Consider the following 25,106-nt stretch of genomic DNA (forward strand, 5'->3'; position numbering starts at 1 on the left):
TTTTTCTAATGTACCCAGTGTAAGTTAAATACTAGAATGATTTTTTATCTACCATGCCATCCATTTAAAAAACACAAAAACAAGCTTGTTTAGAAAAGCTGGAAATTTTACATAGTTACTCCCCATGTAACACTTATGTTTGAAAATCTTTCATTGAATTCCTTATCATACTCTTGTAACACACATATACATACAACATATTTTTTGAAGTTCTTGTGACTATAAGGCTCTAAATGTTACATAAAATTTCATTTGGATTGAGTTTTTATGATTTTAACTAATACACAGTTGACCAGAACAAGTATATTAGAATTTTGATAAATAATTATTAAGCATAGGTAAAATATTATGGGAAATAACTTCTTGATGAGATGCCTGGGACTTAAAAAATATTCATGCATAAGTAAGTATTTCATATTGCTAAGATAAGATAGGCTTCATAATCAAGTTTTCTTTTTAAATGTAAATGCTTAAGACACTTTCCCATATGTATATGAAAATGAAGGCAGTATAATTCCACTCTATTTTTTAAACTTCTGAGGTGTATGCCAAAATTGCTTAGTAATTGATCACAAAAATGATTTTCCATGTTCTGCTGTCTGACTTAGTTATATCTCCCTCCAGTGTTGTTTGAAGCAGAGAAATGGATACTTTTTCCTTAACTCCCAAAAGGATGTTTCAGTCTTCAAAGTCATTTACTTTCTTAACATCTATAACCCTACAGTTATCTCAAATGACCCTCAACTTGGGGCCTGGAGATTTTTACTCCCCAAGGCGCAGTGTACCATAAGCAGACTCCTGAGAAATGAAAGGTTTGCCTTTCTTATGGAGTGTGGGGAGAGGATGACTATGAAAAGGGAAAGAGGGAGATGACCAGAAGTAACCAATTGGACATCAGGTGTTCTGAAATAGACACTTTATTATTTTTTTTTTTTTGAAAGAGCGTAATCATAAAGCAATTTTATTTGCCTGATCAGACTCACTTGGTGGGCTAATTCCTTCTCTCCCTTAGACACAATCTCTGGTAGACCTAGAGTTTTTTCCACTTGTTCATAGATAATCAGAGTCTTCCAGTTACCCTTGGTCACACACATATGCATACATACACAAAAACCAGTTTCACTACAGGGATTAAAAAATCCATTCTTGTGTAATAATGAGAACTCTAAACTTGAAGTTAAAGTGTCTTTTCTCCCATTGGGCCTCTAATTGGGCCTGCAATTAGAAAGGCAAATCCGCCCCCAGTTCCCACATGGGAGTTTTTTTTTAGGGAAGGTGGGGACCAGGAAAGGACTTCTTCAGCAGAACTGTCTTGACCTGAGATGGCACCCTCTGGGTTTAGGGGGTGTTGAAACTGACTCTCAATGGTCCTGGGAGATCTTCAAAACTCTCAATGGGCCTGCTGTTGTTGCTGCTGGTAAGTTGCTTCAGTCATGTCCGACTCTGTGCGACCCTAGAGACGGTAGCCCACCAGGCTCCCCCATCCCTGGGATTCTCCAGGTAAGAACACTGGAGTGGGTTGCCATTTCCTTCTCTGATACTTTATTTTTTGGCTATGCTGCAAGGCATGCTCAGGCTCTTTGTTCCCCGAACGGAGATTGAACCTGTGCCTCCTGCAGTGGAAGCACAGTCTTCACCACTGGGCAGTCAGGGAAGTCCCAGAAGCAGATACTTTTAGACAGCAGTTAATTGGTGATCTGAAAGTAGATTCTACCAGATTACCCCTTCTTCTGAAAACAAAAGGCCCTCCAAATCCCATACCTCACTTTGTAGATCAATTGATTGGGTGCTGAAGAAAACTTTTCCCTGTCAAGTTAGCTATCAACTTTAAGGGAAAATGCCCCTAATAAGCCAATATAAAATTTTCTTCTTGGTGGACAGGAATATTCAATAGGGAAAGAACATAGAGTGAATCACTGTTTTAAAAAGACTTGATGGAAGCTAATTTGATACCATAGTAATGGAATTAAAATTATCCATTTTAGTAAGTATACTCAAACTCTCCTAGAATATTTAGAAATACTTGTTTATACCCATTGTTAGACTAGATACAGATAGAATGTTGGTAAAGATCAACAGATGCTTGACTGACAGTCACATAGGTCAGTAGGTGACTGATTTCCAAGTAGTCCCATTGAAAAAAAAAATTTTTGCAGCGTTTTATCAGGAATACTAGGGTTTTGTTTTTTTTTTTTTCCCAATGAGGAGGTTATGAATTACATGCCAAAAGGTTTGGTCCCAAGCTAGGTTTAGGAAATTTTTTTTCTTTGCAGATTAATGCATTCTGAAGGGAGAGGAGTTGAGCCTGGCCATCATCCCATTGATTAAGAAGTCTTTCCTGGGGTCCTCTTGATCCTAGATGCTCTTGACACCATGTATGTAAAGACACTGTTCAGAGGTCCACTGTGCCCTTGCCTTCTCCCACCAGTTTGTAGCAAATCTCTCCCGAAACACTTACAGAGCCCCCACTGCATTACTATATTTTTTGATGTTTCTTCTAAAATACTAAAGCATTTATGCTCACATTTATTCTCCTGATGACTTGTGGAAGACAGGTCAAGTATTATTCCCATGATGCAAATACGCATACTGGGTTTATAAGGGGATATGTGGCTTGTCTCAGCACACTCCACATGTTAGCTGCAGATCTGATACCTGATAAAGCAACTTTTTTAATGTATATTGGCTGCTTCCTTTTCCCAGAATCATTTTATAGAAGGCTCTAAAGATTGGAAAACTTGCTGTAAAGTGGTCATATAAAAATTAAGATAAATATGCTCACAAATGCTTAGTAGAATACATTGTTCTTAGCAAGCCCTCAGCTTTTTAAAAAAGAAAAAAGATGTATTTGAATTTTGAATCTGCTTTTCTTCATTTTATGGATTAAAAAAAATTATTCAGTATTTTTGGGGGCACTTAATATTTGCCAGGAATCACCTCAGCCCTGGGGATAAACCCAACAATGAAGAAAACATAAAAAATGTTTCTTTGCATGGAGTATACATCCTAGAGGAGGGAAGATAGAAAATACGCAAATCTGACATACAGTATTGATCTTAACGAGTATCTCTTTTTAACTTTTTTATATTGTAGGTATCCTTGAGGGTCTTTCCCAGAATAATACAACACATATGCATAACATTTTAACGTGCCTTGAAATCATCCTTACAACACTTCAAGTTCATTATTTCTGTTCTCAGTTTTTCTTTTTACTGATAAGACAGTAAGGTTGAAAAAAGCAAAGTGAAAATCATCCAGTGTCACAACTAGTTGGCTTCCCTGGTGGCTTAGCATTAAAGAATCTGCCTGCAGTGCAGGAGATGCAAGAGACTTGAGTTTGATCCCTGAAGAAGATCCCCTGGAGGAGGAAATGGCAACCCACTCCAGGATTTTTGCCTGGGAAATCCCATGACAGAGGAGCCTAGCAAGCTACAATCCCTGGGGTCACAAAGAGTCAGACACAGCTGAGTGACTGAACAACAACAAAGTTGCTAGATTGTTAAACTCTTTCAATTTAGTCCATGAAGTGTCTCCTGCTTTATGTCTGTGTGTGTGTGGGTGTGTGTGTGTGTGTGTGTGTGTGTACTGCTTTTATTTATGTAGAAAACCTCCCCAAGTAGCTTATATGGCTTAACGTAGCTCCTTTTCCCATTTCCTGACCCATAACAACATAAATAATATCCCAAGTATTCCAAATGTCTTAGAAATTTTTCAATGAGGAGAACTCAGGCTGGTAGCAGAAAAGGAAAAAACAAAAACAAAAATGGAGATCTTGGAGTGGGAAGATTTTCTTACAGACCTGATAGGGACTGGCAGTGCCTTTGAAGGTCTGTGGACAGACACCAGAGGGATTGGTGGTGGGAAAGGCTTTGTCCCAGTTTCAACAGGCACCCTCACCAACCCACCCAGTGATTTCCCCTTTGGACATTTTATACAAAAACTTCGAAGATAAACTTGTCAGTTTCAGGAAAATATTCATTGTGTCAACTTATCTTCCCAGCCACACTTCCGTCACAGATGTCTCAACTTTTAGTACTATGAAATAACCAAAAATTTTAAGTAGTAATCGGAATGAGTGTGTAAGTTTCAAAATTGGATGCTGTGTAAAGGTTTTGATTTGCATGCAAGATTTTCTAATAAAATACATCTGGCTTTTAAAACCTTCAAAACTTACCAACTCCACCTCCTACAAAACACTGATACTTACTGAAATTTTAGGCTGCTTTCTATTGTTGCTGTCTTAAAGACAAAGAAAACCTACTTTTTTCCATTAGAAGTTCCCCTTAATGTTATGTTGATAGAAGAATTCTATCCTCTTCTCTCTTAACCAGTGAAAAGCCCTTTCTTCCATATTCCCCATCCCCACCTCCATTTCTGGGTGTTTGTAGCCTACTTTTCCATCTGTGTGCCTTGTTACTATGGTGATGGGCACCATAGAAATGGAGAACAAAGCGGATGTAATAAGCATCTCCTACATGGTTCACAGTGCTAAAAAGGGATCTAGGTTTTTTTCAGGCTTGTTCTTTATTGGTGGTAGAACTGGACCAACCCAACTGGGAGGGGGCACTGGGGTTATGAGCTGATTCAGGCCCTGCTTTTCCCATTGTTCTCCTCTTCCCCAGACCTTCCTTTACCCAGAGTCATGAAGGTGAGCAAAGAGTAATGGGGGCTTGTAGGGGGGATGTGGTACAGAAATTAATGCCATAGAGTCACCGCACTGCAAAAGACAAATCTACTGACGCATATTACATATGGGAGGGAATCATGAACTGGTTTTAAGGTTTACCAGTCATCAGTCCTATTACCTGAGTTAGCAGTGTTCAGCTTTACCTCACATTAGAGATTTGCCAGCCTAGGTTTTCCTGCCTTCAAGATGCTTAGCCTGTATTAGACATTTTTTAAAAAAGGAATACAGATTTATCTTAATTACTGATAGCTTGCAGTATTTGGTCCCATCTGTTTGAATTTTTTAAAATGAGGTTAAACTAATGTGTACTTATTTTGCTTGTTTTAGAATTACAATTAAATATTTTCCCTGCATTGTGGAAACTAGTATTTTCCATAAAATCTGGGAGAAGGTGCCCACAGGTATTTACTTTTATTTTTAATTGGAGGATGATTGCTTTCCAGTGTGTGTTGGTTTCTTCCATACAACAGTGTGAATCAGCTGTAAGTATACATGTATCCCCTCCCTCTTGGGCTTCCCTTTAAACCTTCTGCATACATGATCATTCTTTAATACATCTTCATGTATCAGATTCTTGGACACCCATAATGAAATACCCAAAGATTAAATAAAATATTCCAGTTAATCAGTTCCATCTTCTGGACAGTTATTTCTAAATTTTTAAAAATTATGTTTTAAGTTTTACATTGCTCATATTTTATGTCTCTGTTTTATGTACAAGGGAAATAATTTAGCACAGTCCTTTAGTATATAAAGTCATAGGACATGAATCAAATTTAGAGCTAACAAAGATGAACATTCTGTTTTTCTGTTGCATTGTAGCATGAAGGCCTGAAGTTCTTTTTGACTGTAAATTCTTGCTTCTTTGGTCACATGGCTCCTTTCTTTTTGCCTGATGAAATAGTATTTTGCCAATTTTATCTGCTATAATGGCTCTTATACTGATGTGAAAATAAGCTCGCAATCAACCTCACACTTTGTGTTTTAAGTATAGGCCCAGTGTAGCCCTCCCTGCCAAAGTCAGCTCTTCCCCTTTGTGTCGTGAGCAGAAGACTGAGAGCACCAGAGACTAGAGTGGGAGCTGGAACTTTGAAAATCATAGCTTCTGCTATAGCAAAGTTATATGTTAAAGCCTGACCCTTAAGGTGATGGTGCTGGGGAGACGGGTGAGAGGTAATTAAGTCCCAGGAGTAGAACCTTCAAGAATGGGGGTTGTGCCTTTATGAAAGAGACTCAGGAGAATTTCATTGCCCCTCCCACCATGTGTGGACACAGAAGCAGTCCTTCTGTGAACCAGCAACTGAGCTCTCTCTAGACACTGACTCTTCTGGCACTTGATATTGGACTCCTTAGCTTCTAGAACTGTGAGAAATAAATGTTTATTGATTAAGCCTCCCAATCTTTGGGATAGCAGCCCAGATGGATTAGGACAGCTTCAAAACCTGAGTGTCTTCTGACTAGAAATGAGAGAAGACTTGGGAGAAGTAGTGTGGGTTCTGTGGGAAGAATAATGACTCTCTTTGCAGAGGAGAGGTCTGTGGAAACCAGGTAATCCCTCCACGCAGGATAGCGCCTTGTTTCCCAGAAGGCTTGAAAACTGTGGGCTCGTTGGATTTGCCAGGAGTTTCTCCCTTCATGGGCAGTTGTTCTCTGATGCCTCCTGGGAGTAGGGAGTATCCATTGCATTTGATATTATCATCAGTGAGAAGGTAGAAAGTAGGCCAGCTAAACTATTTCTATTTTTACAATCAAGCTGGCATTCTGAGACACTGTGTCACTTGGCTCCCAGTTAAGGAAGATGTTAGGCAGGATAAGAGTTCACTCTCCTTAGTCATTTTGCTGGCCTCTACTGCTCCACTCATGACTGAAGGAAGAGGTGAATGAATGAATGCATGTTTACTGCTGGTCATTTTATTGAGTTGTCAGTCAGTCAGTTCAGTCGCTTAGTCATGTCCGACTCTTTGCGACCCCATGGAGTGCAGCACGCCAGGCCTCCCTGTCCATCACCAACTCCCGGAGCTTGCTTAAACTCATGTCCATCGAGTCAGTGATGCCATCCAACCATCTCATTCTTTGTCACCCCCTTCTCCTCCTGCCTTCAATCTTTCCCAGAATCAGGGTCTTTTCCAATAAATCAGTTCTTCCCATCAGGTCGCCAAAGTATTAGTTTCAGCTTCAGCATCAGTCCTTCCAATGAATATTCAGGACTGATTTCCTTTAGGATGGACTGGTTGGATCTACTTGCTGTCCAAGGGACTCTCAAGAGCCTTCTCCAATACCACAGTTCAAAAGCATCAAATCTTCGGCACTCAGCTTTCTTTATAATCCAACTTTCACATCCATACATGACTACTGGAAAAGCCATAGCTTTAACTAGACAGACCTTTGTCAGCAAAGTAATGTCTCTGCTTTTTAAGATGCTGTCTAGGTTAATGCTGAGCTACTTTTTATTCCCCTCAAATGTCTCTTTGAAGATTATGCACATTCTGGCTAGTCTTCTGAGTTTGCCTGTTGTGCTGACATAGATAAATTCCATAACTGTCTCAGTTGCCCCATGTGTAAAGTGGAGATAGCCTCATGGTGTTGTTGGGAGCATGAATAAGTTCATTGATATGAAAGGCTTAGTAGAATATGTAACATATGATTATCTTCGATGAGCATCAGCTTCCATGACTGAGTGTTACAGTATGTGTAGTGAATTTGACTACTTCAGCCTCACATCAGCTACTTATATAAGGGCTTCACAGAACACTGGGCTTGTTTTGTCTTATCTACTTAGGAGGAACTATTAGGGCCAGTCCCATTTCATTTGTCTTTTGATGATTTATAGTAAGTTGTTTCACCTAACTAGGCTTTAGATGAACTTTTTTCTGGTTATTTTTAGTTTCAAATTACTTAAGCCTTGAAGATTAGGCTTTTGGATAGTTATTGATTGTATAGGAACACTACAAAGAATTTGTCTGTACAAAAAACACTACAGTGTTAGAAGAAATTATAGCTGTCCCAGGAGGAGATTGGAAAAGCCTGAAGTCTTTGTTTTAGCCTGAGATTTGTTCAATCTTCACATTCTCTGAAATTCAACCTTGAATTATTCAGCAAATGAACAGGTAAAAAAATTATGCTGCTTCACATTTTTAATGCATATTTTTTGTGATATGTAAACCTTAACTTTGAAAAGTCTTTCATGATAATTGATCAGCATGGGTAACATACTGATGAAAGCCACGTAAGTCTAGATGGTATAAAATCCCCATTGCTATTTGTTAGAAGCCTTGGAACTCCTTTGTTTCTTGTCTTGTGCATGAAGGTGACTGAATCAGTGACTGGTAGTTTCCTTAAAGCGTCTAGATAAGAGAAAGTTTGTTCTAACAATATCTCATTTTTGAAAAATGATTTTTTTTTGGTTTGTTTTCTTCAGTCTCTATCAATGTGTGTGTGAACAGAGAATGAGTTGTAAGAATGCAGAGAGTTACCTGGTATGTGCAGTAGAGGATGATGAGAGGGGAAAGGGAATAGAGGAAGGAAACCATTCTGTAGTTCTCCCTTTTGATTCTGTGTTTTTCCTTTCAAGTGAAGTCCTTGGAGATGTTACACATGGTGCAGTCTTACAAAAAAAAAATTCTTTCTGAAAACATTTTGTTTCTTAATGAGATTTATTTTGGTGCTTTGTTGTGATTGTGCTAGGAATTTTGAAATGTTCTCTGTGTATTTGTGTGATTTTTGACCTAATAATCTCATTTGGGTTTACCACGCTTAGCAGCTGTTGTTTTTACCAACTATTGCTAAATTGTGTTAATGTTCAAAGTTGAAAAACCTTGTTTTCTACATTGGCCTAAATTATCCAGAGTTTTATAAAATTTAAGCCTTTTCCTCATTCCTTGTACTTTTCATTTAGTTGCAAGAAAGCTTATAATATTAATATTCTAATGGAACAGCATTTTTTGAATAAAGCTATCTATCCTCTTTTTTACTGGAGGAGGGAGAGACCTTGATTCTATTGTAATTTAAGTAGTGTTTAGTGTAATATGATAAGTGTTTGCAGTTTGATAGTAATGATTATTCTCTGGCAAAGCAAAAGGAAAATTTGAGAAGTCAAAGGCTTTGAAAATGTCCTAGGAGACAATAAACTCAGAATTATAGCCATTTTATTGGACAATTATGCAATTTTATTTGAAAGAGGGCATCAAATGTTGAATTTTGACTTTTCATTTAATTAAAGTAACAAGAATTTTTCCTAAATAGCTGCCATCTTGCTTCCCTTGCAGTTTAAAAGTTCCCTTGTTTTTAGAGATCCTTCAGTGTGTCTGTTTTAATTATAAAGCAGTGGCAGGGGGTTGGGTTTTTTTGTTTGGTTGGTTGTTTTTGTCTTGTTTTTTGTTTCTTTAATGGCTGTGCTGCTCAGCGTGGGGGATCCTAGCTCCTCGACCAGGGATTAAACCCATGCCCCCTGCAATGGAAGGATGGAGTCTTAACCACTGTACTGGCAGGTCCCAAGGCAGTGGTTTTTGCAACTAGACTCTAGGTACGCTTTTAAATTCCCCCAGGGGTTAACTTTGTTAGTTCTGAATCTCATCTGACTTCTATTTTTCACATTCCCATTTCCCCTGTTGAGAGCAAACTCTTCTCATATATTCGAGATCTAAAGCAATAGTTGTCCTTGTTATCAAGTCAGATGGCCAGGTAATGATGTGTATCAACAACATGCTTTGTAATTACAAAGCCATCTTTGCGTATATAATTGCGAATCCGCCTGCCAATGCAGGAAACACAGGAGATGCGGGTTTGATCCCTGGATCGGGAAGATCCCCTGGAGAAGGAAATAGGAACCCACTCCAGTATTCTTGCCTGAGAAATCCCATGGACAGAGGAGCCTGGCGGGCTACAGTCCTTGGGGTTGCAGAGTCAGACATGACTGAGCATGTACGTATGCATGTCTGACAGTCTAGTGAGGAAAAGAGAGAGAAAGTGGCTATAGTTAATTCCTATTTTATGGGAAAACCTCAAGAAGTCACTCAATATGCCCCAGAATAACATACAAAGAGTAGGACCAGAACAAGAACTAGTTCTTTTAGCTCGGTGTCTAGTGTTCTTTCTGGCTTATCATACTTTGTGGGCATACCCTGTTCTATGCCTTGAGATGTTTGCCATACAAGTAATTGAGTCAGTATGCTGTGTGAGATTGGTGTACTAAATTTTTATAAACTTTCTAAAACCAGGTTGTTACTTAGTTTGCTTCCTACTGAGCATCATCATTTCCCTGTCAGTGCAGAGCAGTTTCCTGCTTTGCAAGCTAATGACATCGTGAGTGTACAGCTTAGGAGGTCAGGAACAACAGGACGATAATAAGAGAGGCACCCAAGGAGACATATAACTAGGTGACAGGTTCAGTGGAGAAACAGTGTAGGAAGAGAGACCCAAGCGAGCCTCGTCAGATGAGATAGAATTTGGAAAGGGGAAGGGAGTAGAAGGGAAATATCTGACTGGAGATGTACAGGACATAACTGAAATACTGTATATTTCAGTATACAGTACTGGAATATTTGTGGGTGAAATAATGACCAGGATTTGCTTCAAAATGAATCCTGAGCATGGGTGTGATAAGAGTTTGTTAATTGTTGAAACTAAGTGGAAGGGTACATGGGACTTCCTTGTACTGTTATTTGTACTTTTGTATGTATTAGGGATTTTTCATAATAAAAAGCTTAAAATATAACAATGGTACGTTTTGGACAATGAGTCGGCTGCCTATTTGGAATTAAGGGCATGTTCAGAGGCGCAGTGGGAGATGATGTTGGAAAGACAGTGTGGGAACAGAGTTGGTGCTGGGAGGAGTTGATGAAGTCTGGGTCCTTCTGAAGTCCAGACTCTCTGGAGTCCTGATGAAGGCCAGGACTCATCATGTTCTAATCAAGTCTCTGCCGAAGTCCAGACTCTCTGGAGTCTGGGTGATACTGGTAGACACCGCTTCATTTTCTGGACTTGAGTTTCACTTGACTGTGAACGTAAAGGTAGAGTTGTAGTACAGCCTGCCTCTTCATCAAGGATGACAGCAGCCCCACTTGGGGGTTTATTTGGCCCCATCACATCTGACATGCCATATTCCACTCGGGAACGCACATTTTAAAAGGGCTTTTACAAACAGAGTCGATGGTTATGTGACAGAAGGTGTCACATCTTAGGAATCTTTCTTGTAGAACATTTCATCAATTTATGGTTGTCTACCTGAAAAGGACTTATTTTTCCACCTGCCAAGTTCCTCCTCTGCTCTTTTTAAAACTCTCTGCCCTATGTGCCTGAGAATGGGCAGTAAAAGCGAAATAAAAACACTGCTCTTGTTGTTTAGTCGCTCAGTTGTGTCCAACTCTTTTGTGGCACATGTGCCTGACAGCCTATAATTTCACTTCCTGGAAGCAGCCTTTAACAGCAGACTGAGTTACATACAGCAGCACTGAAGCCTATAGAAAGCCAGACACCTTGGTGTAGCTTTCTAAAGCAGAGTTCCCTCTTCCTTCCTACTTAATGTGTTTCTCTGTTGCTAAGGGAAAAGAGGTGAGAGAGAAATTTGATAGTTGGTACTATGAAGGAATTATTAATTATTTGGTTGTGATTCGGTGGTACAATGGAGTTGACAAGAGTTAATTATTATATTTTCAGGAATTCTGCAAGCCAGTTGTTAAACACAGCCTTCAAAAAATTACACAAACTTAAAGTGTTAAAGTAACACTCAAAACTTATCACTTCCTATTTATTTTTCTATAATTTGCTATTATCTGTGCTCTCAAGGTTATTTATAAGTGTATAAACTACTTAAGGTTATTTACATGTAATGTATATGTAAAGTTCAAACTACCATACAGTTGTACTCATATCAGCAAGGTCTGCTCAAAATCCTCCAAGCTAGGCTTCAACAGTACCTGAACCGAGAACTTCCAGATGTATAAGCTGGATTTACAAAAGGCAGGGAAACCAGAAATCAAATTGCCAACATCCATTGGATCACAGAAAAAGCAAGAGAATTCTAGAAAAACATTTACTTCTGCTCCATTAACTATGCTAAAGCCTTTGACTTGTGTGGATCACAACAAACTGTTGAAAATTCTTTTAAGAGATGGGAATATCAGATCACCTTACCTGTCTCCTGAGAAACCCATGTGCAGGTCAAGAAGCAACAGATAGAACTGAACATGTAACAATAGACTGGTTCAAAATTCGGAAAGGAGTGTGTCAAGGCTGTATATTGTCTCCCTGTTTATTAACTTACATGCAGAGTACATAATGTACAATGCTGGGCTGGATGCAGGACAAGCTGGAATCAGGATTGCTGGGAGAAATATTAATAACCTCAGATATAGAGATGACACCACCCTTATGGCAGAAAGTGAAGAAGAACTAAAGAGCCTCTTGATGAAGGTGAAAGAGGAGAGTGAAAAAGCTGGCTTAAAACTCAGATTCAAAAAACTAAGATCATGGCATCAGATCCCATCACTTCATGACATATAGATGGGGAAACAGTGGAAACAGTGACAAACTTTATTTTCTTGGTCTCCAAAATCACTGTGGACGGTGACTGCAGCCATGAAATTAAAAGATGCTTACTATTTGGAAGAAAAGCTATGACCAACCTAGACAGCATATTAAAAAGAGAGACATTACTTTGCCAACAGAGGTCCATCTAGTCAAAGCTGTGGTTTTTCCAGTAGTCATGTACGGATTGTGAGAGTTGGACTGTGAAGAAAGCTGAGCACTGAAGAATTGATGCTTTTGAACTGTGGTGTTGGAGAAGACTCTTGAGAGTCCCTTGGACTGCAAGAAGATCAAATAAGTTTACCCTAAAGGAAATCAACCCTGAATGTTCATTGGATGGACTGAGGCTGAAGCTGAAGCTCCAATACTTTGGCCACCTGATGGAAAAATCTGACTCATAAAGACCCTGATGCTGGGAAAGATTGAAGACAGGAGGAGAAGGGGACGACAGAGGACAAAATGGTTGGATGGCATCATCAACTCAATGGACATGAGTTTGAGCAAACTCCGGGAGATGGTGAAGGATAGGGAAGCCTGGAATGCTGCAGTTCATGGCGTCGCAAAGAGTCGGACCCAACTGAGCAATTGAACAACAGCATATATAATGTATCTGCATAGTGTAAGTACCATATATATGCTGTACATTTCTTTTCAACCCCATTGAAATTGGCAAGGACTCCCGTCCTCCCCTGGCTAGAGAACTGGTTGTTAAATACACTCTTGGGTATGATTATGATGTTGTGGTTATGTTTTTAAAAAATTCTTTACCTGTTGGAGATGACTGAAATAAGTCCAATAAAGGATTAAATCTAGAATTTGTTTCAAATAATCCCATTGGAGTGGGTATCATGTTTGTTGTGTCAGAGTAATGGACACACAGGCTTTATTTTACTACTGCTCTCTACCTTTGTGTATGTTTCAAATTTTCCATAATAAAATGTTAATAATTAAGGAATATGCTAAGTCGCTTCAGTTGTGTCCAACTTTTTGCACCCTATGGACTGTAGCTCACCAGGCTTCTCTGTCCATGGGATTCCCCAGGCAAGAATACTGGAGTGGGTTGCCATGCTCTTCCAAGGGATCTTCCTGACTCAGGGATCAAACTCACATCTCTTGTCTCCTGCATTGGTATGCGAGTTCTTTACCACTAGCTCCACCTGGGAAGCCCAATTTAGGAATATTACAATATAAATAAGTGGCCTATACCCAATAGATGGTCTGGTACCTGTCTATTCCTCAAACTTTGGTGCATCAAACATTGAAAAAATATGATTCTCTAATTTTAGAGCCCTTTCTTGTAACTGGTTGATGTAGATCATTGAAATAAATGTCTGTTTCTTATTAAATAACATCAAGAAATCACTATGCACAGTTTACCATACCTGTAAGTATAAAGGAACCCAACAGAGACCTCTCTATGACACTGAAGAGCTCTCCCTTCACAGTGGGATGAAAATGTACTTGTTGGATTTCAATCCTGTTTGCAGAAGCAGTTGAACAGATAGGGGAAAATGAATCACATTATCGCTCAGAGGACTACTTTGGGCTATATGACAGCTGTGTACCCTCTGGATTTATTTTCAGTCTAACTGATTTGAGTCATTGCTCGAGAAAGCAGTGCTGTCAAGCGCATTGTCTTCTCTGCAGTTGATGAGCCTTTCTAAACATTGCCTTGCTGATAAAATTGATGTGTTTAGAATTGTTGGCCTATGAATTAAATTAGGCCAAATCCAATGACTTAAAACACATAGCCTAGGTTATGTGCTGACTATATCTCACAAAGAGTGCACAAGCACAATATTTTTTCTAACGTATATCTAGACAGCAACTGGATAATTTGTAGCTTAGAATACATCTCTCTTTTTTCTAAGTTTGAAGTCCTTTTTAATTTCATTCACTGTATGCATCTGGAGACTGGTGGTAGTTTTCTTCTTTTCTTTGATTGTATAATAATTCCTACTTACCAAATGCAGTTGACCAGAGAAAAAAATTTATGTACAATAAGGAATGCAAGTGATCACTGTGATTATCCCATCAAGCAGAGTGGTGAGGAAATTATTAGGTTTTATGTGTGGGGGACAGGGAAGGGCAATAAGAACCTTTAGGGGAAAGTAGTCTATAATATTTATCTTGTAACTTTAAATTATGTGAGTTTCTAGGCTGTGTAAGAAATACAGGCTTAGACCATCCTCTAGATTTAACCACACACACCAAAAAAAAATTAAAATGTCAAGCAGTGAAAAATAACAGATGTTAAACTCAGGTACCCTGGGGTCAGATTACCAAAAGGAGGTCTAGGTTGAAGCAGATGCTGAAAACAGGAACTGAGGTCAGGAAACAAGAAGTCAGAGTAGGAGGGTAGAAGAATCATAACTCCTTGTAAGACAGAGCTTGGCAGAGGAATCACCTGGAGAATCTGGGAAGGTGTAACACTTGGCTACCATTTCTCCCACGTTCATTTTTTTGTACCAGTAACCTTCAATGCCCTACAGAATCTCATGATGATATAGGTCCTAAAAGAATTTCTTTGGAGTATATAAATAGAAATCATGGTTCAAGATGAAGTTAGAATATGGAAATTGAGTCATGATTGCTAAGGAAAAACACATGTCAAGTTTGTGAAGTACAGTAATCACAGGACTGTGATATATTCACTCAGCAGTTATTTACTGAGCTCCTATTATCTGGGTTAAAAGCTAGAGAAAGATACGTCATTGAACTTTACAGATAAAAGCTCTGTGCTCTTGAAGCCTACTGTGCCTGGTGGATAGACATAGAAAGTAGACAAAATAATTATGTAGTACATTAAACAGAGATAAATTACACAGAAGAACAAAACAGGAAGTATTCTTCAGAATTGGATTCCCCAAGGGTACATTTCCCAATTCTATGAAAGCTAGCAAAGGGAAGATTGATATTTATAAATATACAAAACATACCACATCTGAAATTCCTTCCTGTTTCTATTAATTCTGTTGATAAGCTAAATATATTCACTATTTCTGCAACCAACCAGTAAATTTACAGCACAAAATGAAGTTTAAGTAGTGTGAGAGAGAGCAGCTTTTTTACACTGAAGTATACAATGAAACCCAGCAACATACAATGAAATGGAGAAGGCAATGGCACTCCACTCTAGTACTCTTGCCTGGAAAATCCCATGGATGGAGGAGCCTGCTAGGCTGCAGTCAATGGGGTAACTAAGAGTCGGACACGACTGAGCAACTTCACTTTCACTTTTCACTTTCATACATAATCACGATGGTGTGATCACTGACCTAGAGCCAGACATCCTGGAATGTGAAGTCAAGGGGGCCTTAGAAAGCATCACTACAAACAAAGCTAGTGGAGGTGATAGAATTCCAGTTGGGCTATTCCAACTTCTGAAAGATGATGCTGTGAAAGTGCTGTGCTCAATATGCCAGCAAATTTGGAAAACTCAGCAGTGGCCACAGGACTGGAAAAGGGCAGTTTTCATTCCAATCCCAAAGAAAGGCAATGCCAAAGAATGCTCAAACTCACTGCACTCATCTCACACGCTAGTAATGCTCAAAATTCTCCAAGTCAGGCTTCAGCGATATGTGAACCGTGAACTTCCTGATGTTCAAGCTGGTTTTAGAAAAGGAAGAGGAACAAGAGATCAAATTGCCAACATCTGCTGGATCATGGAAAAAGCAGGAGAGTTCCAGAGAAACATCTATTTCTGCTTTATTGACTATGCCAAAGCCTTTGACTGTGTGGATCACAATAAACTGTGGAAAATTCTGAAAGAGATGGGAATACCAGACCACCTGATCTGCCTCTTGAGAAATTTGTATGCAGGTCAGGAAGCAACAGTTAGAACTGAACATGGAACAACAGACTGGTTCCAAATAGGAAAAGGAGTACGTCAAGGCTGTATACTGTCACCCTGTTTATTTAACTTATATGCAGAGTACATCATGAGAAATGCTGGACTGGAAGAAACACAAGCTGGAATCAAGATTGCTGGGAGAAATATCAATAACCTCAGATAGGCAGATGACAGCACCCTTATGGCAGAAAGTGAAGAGGAACTCAAAAGCCTCTTGATGAAAGTGAAAGTGGAGAGTGAAAAAGTTGGCTTAAAGCTCAACATACAGAAAATGAAGATCATGGCATCCAGTCCCATCACTTCATGGGAAATAGATGGGGAAACAGTGGAAACAGTGTCAGACTTTATTTTTCTGGGCTCCAAAATCACTGCAGGTGGTGACTGCAGCCATGAAATTAAGACACTACTCCTTGGAAGGAAAGTTATGACCAACCTAGATAGCGTATTCAAAAGCAGAGACATTACTTTGCCAACAAAGGTCCGTCTAGTCAAGGTTATGGTTTATCCTGTGGTCATGTTTGGATGTGAGAGTTGGACTGTGAAGAAGGCTGAGCGCCGAAGAATTGATGCCTTTGAACTGTGGTGTTGGAGAAGACTCGAGTCCCTTGGACTGCAAGGAGATCCAACCAGTCCATTCTGAAGGAGATCAGCCTTGGGATTTCTTTGGAAGGAATGATGCTAAAGCTGAAACTCCAGTACTTTGGCCAGCTCACGCGAAGAGTTGACTCATTGGAAAAGACTCTGATGCTGGGAGGGATTGGGGGCAAGAGGAGAAGGGGACGACAGAGGATGAGATGGCTGGATGGCATCACTGACTCAATGGACGTGAGTCTGAGTGAACTCCGGGAGTTGGTGATGGACAGGGAGGCCTGGCGTGCTGCGATTCATGGGGTCGCAAAGAGTCGGACACGACTGAGCGACTGATCTGATCTGATCTCATCCAGTACTCTTGCCTGGAGAATCCCAGGGACAGGGGAGCCTAGTGGGCTGCCGTCTATGGGGTCGCACAGAGTCGGACACGACTGAAGTGACTTAGCAGCAGCAGCATACAATGAAAAATCTGCCCTTACACATTTTGTTAGAGAGTTGTCCATTCATGATCAAGAAGGCAGTGAGTACCTGCAATGGGAGACTGGAAGTTCATATTTAAAGTCTTTCAATCCCGTTTACCTCCATTTGGGCAGACAAGTAAAAGCCACCTTAAGAGACGTGTATGTGTGTGTGTTTTTTATAATATACAAACTTTATATTTTAGTCAACTTGATTGCCTTCATAAAAAATTAAATTGCCTCATCTTTAAATAGAAATATTCACAAAGGAAAGTATTAAGTGAACTACTTTTTATAGGCGATAGACTCAGTCTACATTTAGTTTTTTATTTTAAATAACTTATTTTTACCAAATTACCAAGTGTGAGCCTTTGTCTTAAATAACTTATTTTTTTCCAAATTACCAAGTGCAAGCCTTTGAATCCAACATTGGCCAGAGTCAGTGGCAAAAACAGTCTAACAACTCATTCATATGTTCTCTTCTCCACAGGGCTCCAGTTTATTTCCTACTGCCTACTAAACCTCACCACCTAAAAGGTACTGCAGACTCAGTATTTTTAAAAAACTGTTCTCCACTGACCAATATTCACCATTGACCCTGGGTCCAAAACAAGGGTGGTCACTTGTCCTTGAGTCCTTGGCTCTCCTTAACATCGGGTTTGCCACTAGTCCTGATTAGTACTGAGTAGCCCTAGGATCGGAGAAGGCAATGGCACCCCACTCCATTACTCTTGCCTGGAAAATCTCATGGACGGAGGAGCCTGGTAGGCTGCAGTCCATAGGGTCGCTAAGAGTCAGACACGACTGAGCGACTTCACTTTCACTTTTCACTTTCATGCATTGGAGAAGGAAATGGCAACCCACTCCAGAATCCCAGGGATGGGGGAGCCTGGTGGGCTGCCGTCTATGGGGTCTCACAGAGTTGGACATGACTGAAGCAACTTAGCAGCAGCAGCAGCAGCCGCCCTAGGATCCATGCCCATAAACTATTTAGCAAAGTACCTGCTTGAAAGAGTAATGGTACTTTAAAGTATTTGCTTTTATTCCCCTTTTTCTCACACTCAGTCACATCTTACTTCAAACCTTCTCTTTTGTTTTTATCCCTTGGACTATTGATCTGGTCTCATACATTTCCCCCTTCTAATGAATCCCCCATGCTACCAAAGCCACAAATACTACATTTCTAAATTTGAAATTTAACACTGACCAGATCATTTCACTTCCTTGTATAAAAACCTTCATGGTTCCATAGCATGGTACCCAAGTCTCTTTATGATCTGAACCTAAGTGGCCTTTTCACCCCACCTTCTTCAACTTTCCCACAGGGTTCATTCCCAAGAGCAATACTCAGTCAAAACTTAGCCTAGCCAAACCCCTAATAAAGAAATAAAAACTCTATTATGTTAGCAAATTATCCTTAATCAAAGTGAAAGCAAAATTCACCAGATTGCTCATTGGCCTTCCAATGAATAATTGAATATTAACTCACACTTCATGATAAAGCCTTTCACCCAACTTCATTCCTATTTCCTTTCCTCATATCTCCCATCAGCCAACACTGGTCAAGTTTTTTTCTGTTCAGATCAGATCAGATCAGTCGCTCAGTCGTGTCCGACTCTTTGCGACCCCATGAATCGCAGCATGCCAGGCTTCCCTGTCCATCACCAACTCCTGGAGTTCACTCAGACTCACGTCCATTGAGTCAGTGATGCCATCCAGCCATCTCATCCTCTGTCTTCCCCTTCTCCTCCTGCCCCCAATCTCTCCCAGCATCAGAGTCTTTTCCAATGAGTCAACTCTTCGCAAGAGGTGGCCAAAGTACTGGAGTTTCAACTTTAGCATCATTCCTTTCAAAGAAATCCCAGGGCTGATCTCCTTCAGAATGGACTGTTACTGCTGCTTAAATTCACTCCTGTTACTTTCACCGACACTGCCCTGTTTGGGCCCCCACTCCTCAGTTATTGAATTACTGCAGTAGGATCCTACCCGCTTCCCTTGCCTTCATTCTGTCTCCCCTCCCCTCCCCTCTCCTGCCCCAGGGGATCTCCCAGGGCCCGCTAGGTTCATTTTCCTAAAGCATTCCTTGCATTCTATTTTAGAATATATAGTGTTTCTCTTTTGTGAGTCAAGACAAACTATATTCTTCATTCTGGAATCTTAAGTCTTAAAAGTGTCTTTATACATCTTTGTGAAGGTGTATTTTTACACCTTACATTTCCGTTTGGCTAGAAGACTACCATCAGTCCGCAGTGGGACCTGCTGACTCATTACTTTTCCTCACTCAGGACCTCCCTGCTCTTGCCCTTCCCCAACTGGAATTCTTGATTCAGCTCCATCATATTCCCAGACTCTCAGATATACATCACCTGTGCTGCTTTCTCCATTCCCTGAAGTCTTCCTGTTGGCCTTTGTGAGAGGCAGCATTAATTGTGAGAACACCACCATATTTGGTGTCAGTAATGGGATCAAGCTCTTGTTCACCATACATCTGACTTAGGCAGCTATTTTTTCTCTCTGAGCTGGTATCCTTAGTAAAGTCAAGTGAGTGATTTAAATGACTTACGGGAAAAATTACTCCATAAACTTTAAAGCATTATGCAGGTGTATCTCACTGTTGTTTCAACTATCCTGTTCAATCCTTGATTATATATATTTCTGTTCCCTATTCATTTTGTGTATATTGCCCATCGCCCTAACTTTTGAGTGTTTGAAGGGTAGATATGAGGTGAAATACAAAAGTAAAATCTCATTTAGTGACTGTCATTCCTCCTTGTCCCGTTTAGCCTACAACATAGCAAATGTTCAATAAATTCTCCCCTGTCAAGAGAATCCAGTGAATACAAATGTAAACTAAAAGGCACTAGAGTGGAAAGTACAAGGAGAGAGAGTAACTGGCAGACAACAAAATGACCAGAGAGAAGGAGACTGTCAAGGCCACTGGCCTGCCTCAGTACTGACTGACTTTTATCAGTTTACAGGTGGGCTCATTAGACAGTATCTTTAGACATGACAATAGAATTGCCTGATTTTCTTAGGAATAATACCATTCTTGCATAGAATAGGCTCTCAAATGTTTATTGAATTCACTATCCACATAATTAATTATGCATACTATTATATGCACACGGTTTATACAGGCATGTATAGTGCCCGTGGATGTCACTGACATTCACAGTTTTTTTTTTTTCCTTTAAATTTCATTCTCATGTGTAGCAGCAGTGTCTGCTTTGTCTACAGAGGAGCACTGGCCTGTTCGCCTTTGCATTGTGTTTGTGCATTGTCTGACAGTAGTACCTGATTCCTTGTTGAAGCCTAGCTTGTTTACCTGACTAAGAAATGTCTATAGAAGTATTGCATTATTTTTATAGTTCAGTTCAGTCGCTCAGTCGTGTCTGACTCTTCGACCCCATGAATCACAGCACGCCAGGCCTCCCTGTCCATCACCAACTCCCGGACTTCACTCAGACTCATGTCCATCGAGTCAGTGATGCCATCCAGCCATCTCATCCTCTGTCGTCCCCTTCTCCTCTTGCCCCCAATCCCTCCCAGCATCAGAGTCTTTTCCAATGAGTCAACTCTTCGCATGAGCTGGCCAAAGTATTAGAGTTTCAGCCTCAGTATCAGTAGTTCCAATGAACACCCAGGACTGGTCTCCTTTAGGATGGACTGGTTGGATCTCCTTGCAGTCCAAGGGACTCTCAAGAGTCTTCTCCAGCACCACAGTTCATAAGCATCAATTCTTCGGCGCTCAGCTTCCTTCACAGTCCAACTCTCACACCATTCATGACTAGTGGAAAAACCATAGCCTTGACTAGACGGACCTTTGTTGGCAAAGTAATGTCTCTGCTTTTGAATATGCTTTCTAGGTTGGTCATAACTTTTCTTCCAAGGAGTAAGCGTCTTTTAATTTCATGGCTGCAGTCACCATCTGCAGTGATTTTGGAGCCCAAAAAAATAAAGTCTGACACTGTTTCCACTGTTGCCCCATCTATTTCCCATGAAGTGATGGGACCAGATGCCATGATAGTTTTCTGAATGTTGAGCCAACATTTAAGCCAACTTTTTCACTTTCCTCTTTCACTTTCATCAAGAGGCTTTTTAGTTCCTCTTCACTTTCTGCCATAAGGGTGGTGTCATCTGCCTATCTGAGGTTATTGATATTTCTCCCAGCAATCTTAATTCCACCTTGTGCTTCTTCCAGCCCAGCGTTTCTCAAGATGTACTCTGCATATAAGTTAAATAAGCAGGGTAACAATATACAGCCTTGATGTACTCCTTTTCCTATTTGGAACCAGTCTGTTGTTCCATGTCCAGTTCTAATTGTTGCTTCCTGACCTGCATATAGATTTCTCAAGTGGCAGGTCAAGTGGTCTGGTATTCCCATCTCTTTCAGAATTTTCCAGTTTATTGTGATCCACACAGTCAAAGGCTTTGGCACAGTCAATAAAGCAGACAGATGTTTTTCTGGAACTCTTGCTTTTTCGATGATCCAGCAGATGTTGGCAATTTGATCTCTGGTTCCTCTGCCTTTTCTAAAACCAGCATGAACATCTGGAAGTTCACAGTTCATGTATTGCTGAAACCTGGCTTGGAGAATTTTGAGCATTACTTTACTAGCGTGTGACATGAGTGCACTTGTGAGGTAGTTTGAGCATTCTTTGGCATTGCCTTTCTTTGGGATTGGAATGAAAACTGCCCTTTTCCAGTCCTGTGGCCACTGCTGAGTTTTCCAAATTTGCTGGCATATTGAGTGCAGCACTTTCACAGCATCCTCTTTTAGGATTTGAAATAGCTCAACTGGAATTCCATCACCTCCACTAGCTTTGTTGGTAGTGATGCTTTCTAAGGCCCACTTGACTTCACATTCCAGGATGTCTGGCTCTAGGTGAGTGATCACACCATCATGATTATCTTGGTCGTAAAGATCTTTTTTATATAGTTCTCCTATGTATTCTTGCCACCTCTTCTTAATATCTTCTGCTTCTGTTAGGTCCATACCATTTCTGTCCTTTATCGAGCCCACTTTGCATGAAATGTTCCCTTGGTATCTCTAATTTTCTTGAAGAGATCTCTAGTCTTTTCCATTCTGTTGTTTTCTTCTATTTCTTTGCATTGATCTCTGAGGAAGGTTTTATCTCTCCTTGCTGTACTTTGGAACTCTGCATTCAGATGCTTATATCTTTCCCTTTCTCTTTTGCTTTTCGCTTCTCTTCCTCACACAGCCATTTTGCTTTTTTGCAAATTTTTATAGTAAACGTAGTCAAATCCTGCTTAAAATTAAAAATAAGAATAAAAGTAACTGTCAGTAGTGGGAATTCCTTCTGTTTTTGCACAGGTATCTTCCAGCTGCCTCTTCCACAAGGCAGACCTCTAGGAATGAAGGAAAAGGTGCTGAGTGCAGGTGCATATGATTCTACTTGGTAGGGGAATGTGATCTGTGACAAGTCTTGTTTGATAACACTTTTCTTGAACAATAAAAATAATCATTAGATACGTATAACTCTTGTTATGTCTGGGTCACTGAGTCTTCATACTCAGTGAAAAAACAAACTGGTCAAACAGTAAAATATGGTTCCTATTTTTAAGGAGTTTATAATTTAAAGTAAATCACAAGGAGTGACAGGAATCTCAGCAAAACCATTAGGAGGAATGGGATTTGCTTGTTACCTTAGAAGCTAAAGGCACATTTCTCCAAAGTAAGTCATTAAAGGCTGCGATTGTTTTGTTTTGTTTTTTCAGGACTGACTTTGTATCATGAAAATGATAGCTTAACCCTGTCCTCCATTCACCAGACAGGTGGATGAGTGCCCTCATTTCAGATGAGCCAGCCCAGCTGCAGGAAAAGGCATTTGCATAGGAGGTTGAGGGGAATTGCCAAACAACAAAATGAAGACGTCTGCTTTTGCAATTCCTCCTATGACAACTTTATATAAATTGATGTTTCCATAGGAATGAATTTTTACATGAAATCTGAAGAGTGCTTCAGCAGATTCCAAATGTATTCTTTCATCTTACTCTGCTTTCACAACGTGATCATATTTGTTCTCACTTCCTGGTTTGTCCACACAGGCCTGTTGCTGGGGGATATTTAAACAAAGTGTTTATGAAAGAAGAATATAGTTTTTAATGGATGTGTTTTGATTTAATTTAGATTTAGTTCCTGTAGTAATTTTTATAGAAATAAGATTTCTGATCCCTAAACTGGTAAATCAGTTACGTAAAGAAAACTGTAAAAAATCTCTTTTGGCACTGAATTTAAGTTCAGTTCAGTTCAGTTCAGTCGCTCAGTCGTGTCCGACTCTTTGCAACCCCATGAATCGCAGCACGCCAGGCCTCCCTGTCCATCACCAACTCCCGGAGTTCACTCAGACTCACGTCCATGGAGTCCATGATGCCATCCAGCCATCTCATCCTCTGTTGTCCCCTTCTCCTCCTGCCCCCAATCCCTCCCAGCATCAGAGTCTTTTCCAATGAGTCAACTCTTTGCATGAGGTGGCCAAAGTACTGGAGTTCCAATTAAGTTACCTTGTGGTAAAGTCTACAGAACTGTTTGATTAGGCCCCGGTTGTGAAACAAATGAAATGTTGGCCCATAATTGAGTAATTGTAACTTGATTTCAAACAGAGATTTGGTTGCATGGTGAGTGACATAAAGCCTAACGATCTCTCCAGAAGAAAAGCCCAGTGTGCTCTTGGGTGGACGGCTTGCCTCGGGCATGTCTAACATGGGCACTTGTGGATCTGTGGCACCATTGTGTATGTGTGTGTGTGTGTATTTTAAATGCCTGTTCTTCTCTGATATAACATTGCATGAAATATTTGGCTACTAATTCTAAAAGTATTCTTTTTATCTCAAAGCATCTAATTTCTACCAAAGTATTCAAATACCACCTAGTGTAGAGAAACTAATCAGGAATTTTCCTGGCAGTCCTATGGTTAAGACTCCATGCTTCTACTGCAGGGGGTGTGGATTCAATCCCTGGTCCAGGGCCCAAGATCCCTACGTGCCGCTTGATGCAACAAAACACTAATAACAACAACAGAAACTAATCAAATACTTTTCTCTTTTGAAAACATCATTTATGACTTTTGGGAAAACTCTGTCCCCTCAAAATCTAATTGTTTTGTCCAGTTGCATCATTTTACTGGCTAATCTGAAAGCTTAATATTTTTAAGTATAACTGCTCTTCTACTTGGTATTTCAAAGTCCCAATATCTTTATTTTACAAGGTGATGTGATGTGTATACCCTAATACAGAATTAGGCTCACTGCTCTCATCCTCAAATCCTTTCCAATGAATGCTTCCTTATGCTTTCAAATTAATTTCCCTAATATATACTAATATGCCCTTAAATTTTTTTTCCATCAGTCCTCTGCTCACATGCCATCAGTGGTTTCCTATTGCTTGTATGTTCTAATCTAAATTCCTTTCTGCTCTCATAAAAATACTTGACTATTAATTCTAAAAGTGATATTTGTATCCCAAAGCAATTATTTCTCAGGTGTCTGTTACATACCAAGGGCTGAGATTCATCTTGAAAAATTCTTAGCCTGACAATCTAGACTTTAATATTTAACCCTAATCCACTTTACACTCATCTTCATTATTGTTGTCTCAGAAATTCCACTCCATCCGCACTAACTAAATTCCACTCCAGTCTCTTCACTAATTTCTGAAATATCCGTTTGCCTTTTTATTTGTTCCCCATCCCTTCACATAAAATATTATGTGCCCCTTATTAATCTTGCCTTCTATCCCTCATCCCATTACCTCCCATTTATATAAATCCTGTGCATTTTTCTTGGTCCAACTCATAAATCTTGTGCAATGACTGTTATTTCCTTAGCATATATTACCTTAAAACACAACTGTGTAATCCATGTGTTTGATCTTGTATTCATGCTTTATTTACCAAATAAGCTCCTTTTGAAGTTCATGTCTTGAGTCTGACACTTTTCTGTCCCCTTCAGCACCTGGGATGATGCATTGCAC

At 39.9% G+C, this 25,106-nt stretch overlaps 1 protein-coding gene across 14 annotated transcripts in view; it reads left to right on the forward strand.

Moving 5' to 3' along the window:
* Nucleotides 1–25,106, forward strand: part of LRRC8B (leucine rich repeat containing 8 VRAC subunit B) — a 73,899-nt gene that overhangs the window by 8,612 nt on the left and 40,181 nt on the right. For 4 of the 14 annotated variants that reach the window (XM_086391063.1, XM_086391071.1, XM_086391065.1 and 1 more), the window contains exon 2: nt 17,604–17,650. The exons of the other annotated variants lie outside the window; for them this stretch is intronic. The gene's annotated coding sequence lies outside the window, so the exon portion shown is untranslated. The remainder of the gene's footprint in view (nt 1–17,603; nt 17,651–25,106) is intronic. 14 annotated transcript variants of the gene reach the window in all.

The sequence above is a fragment of the Bos grunniens genome, chromosome 3 (genome assembly GCF_055505025.1).
Source record: "Bos grunniens cultivar Pamir isolate PY7600 chromosome 3, Bosgru_T2T1.0, whole genome shotgun sequence".
NCBI classification, from domain to species: domain Eukaryota; kingdom Metazoa; phylum Chordata; class Mammalia; order Artiodactyla; family Bovidae; genus Bos; species Bos grunniens.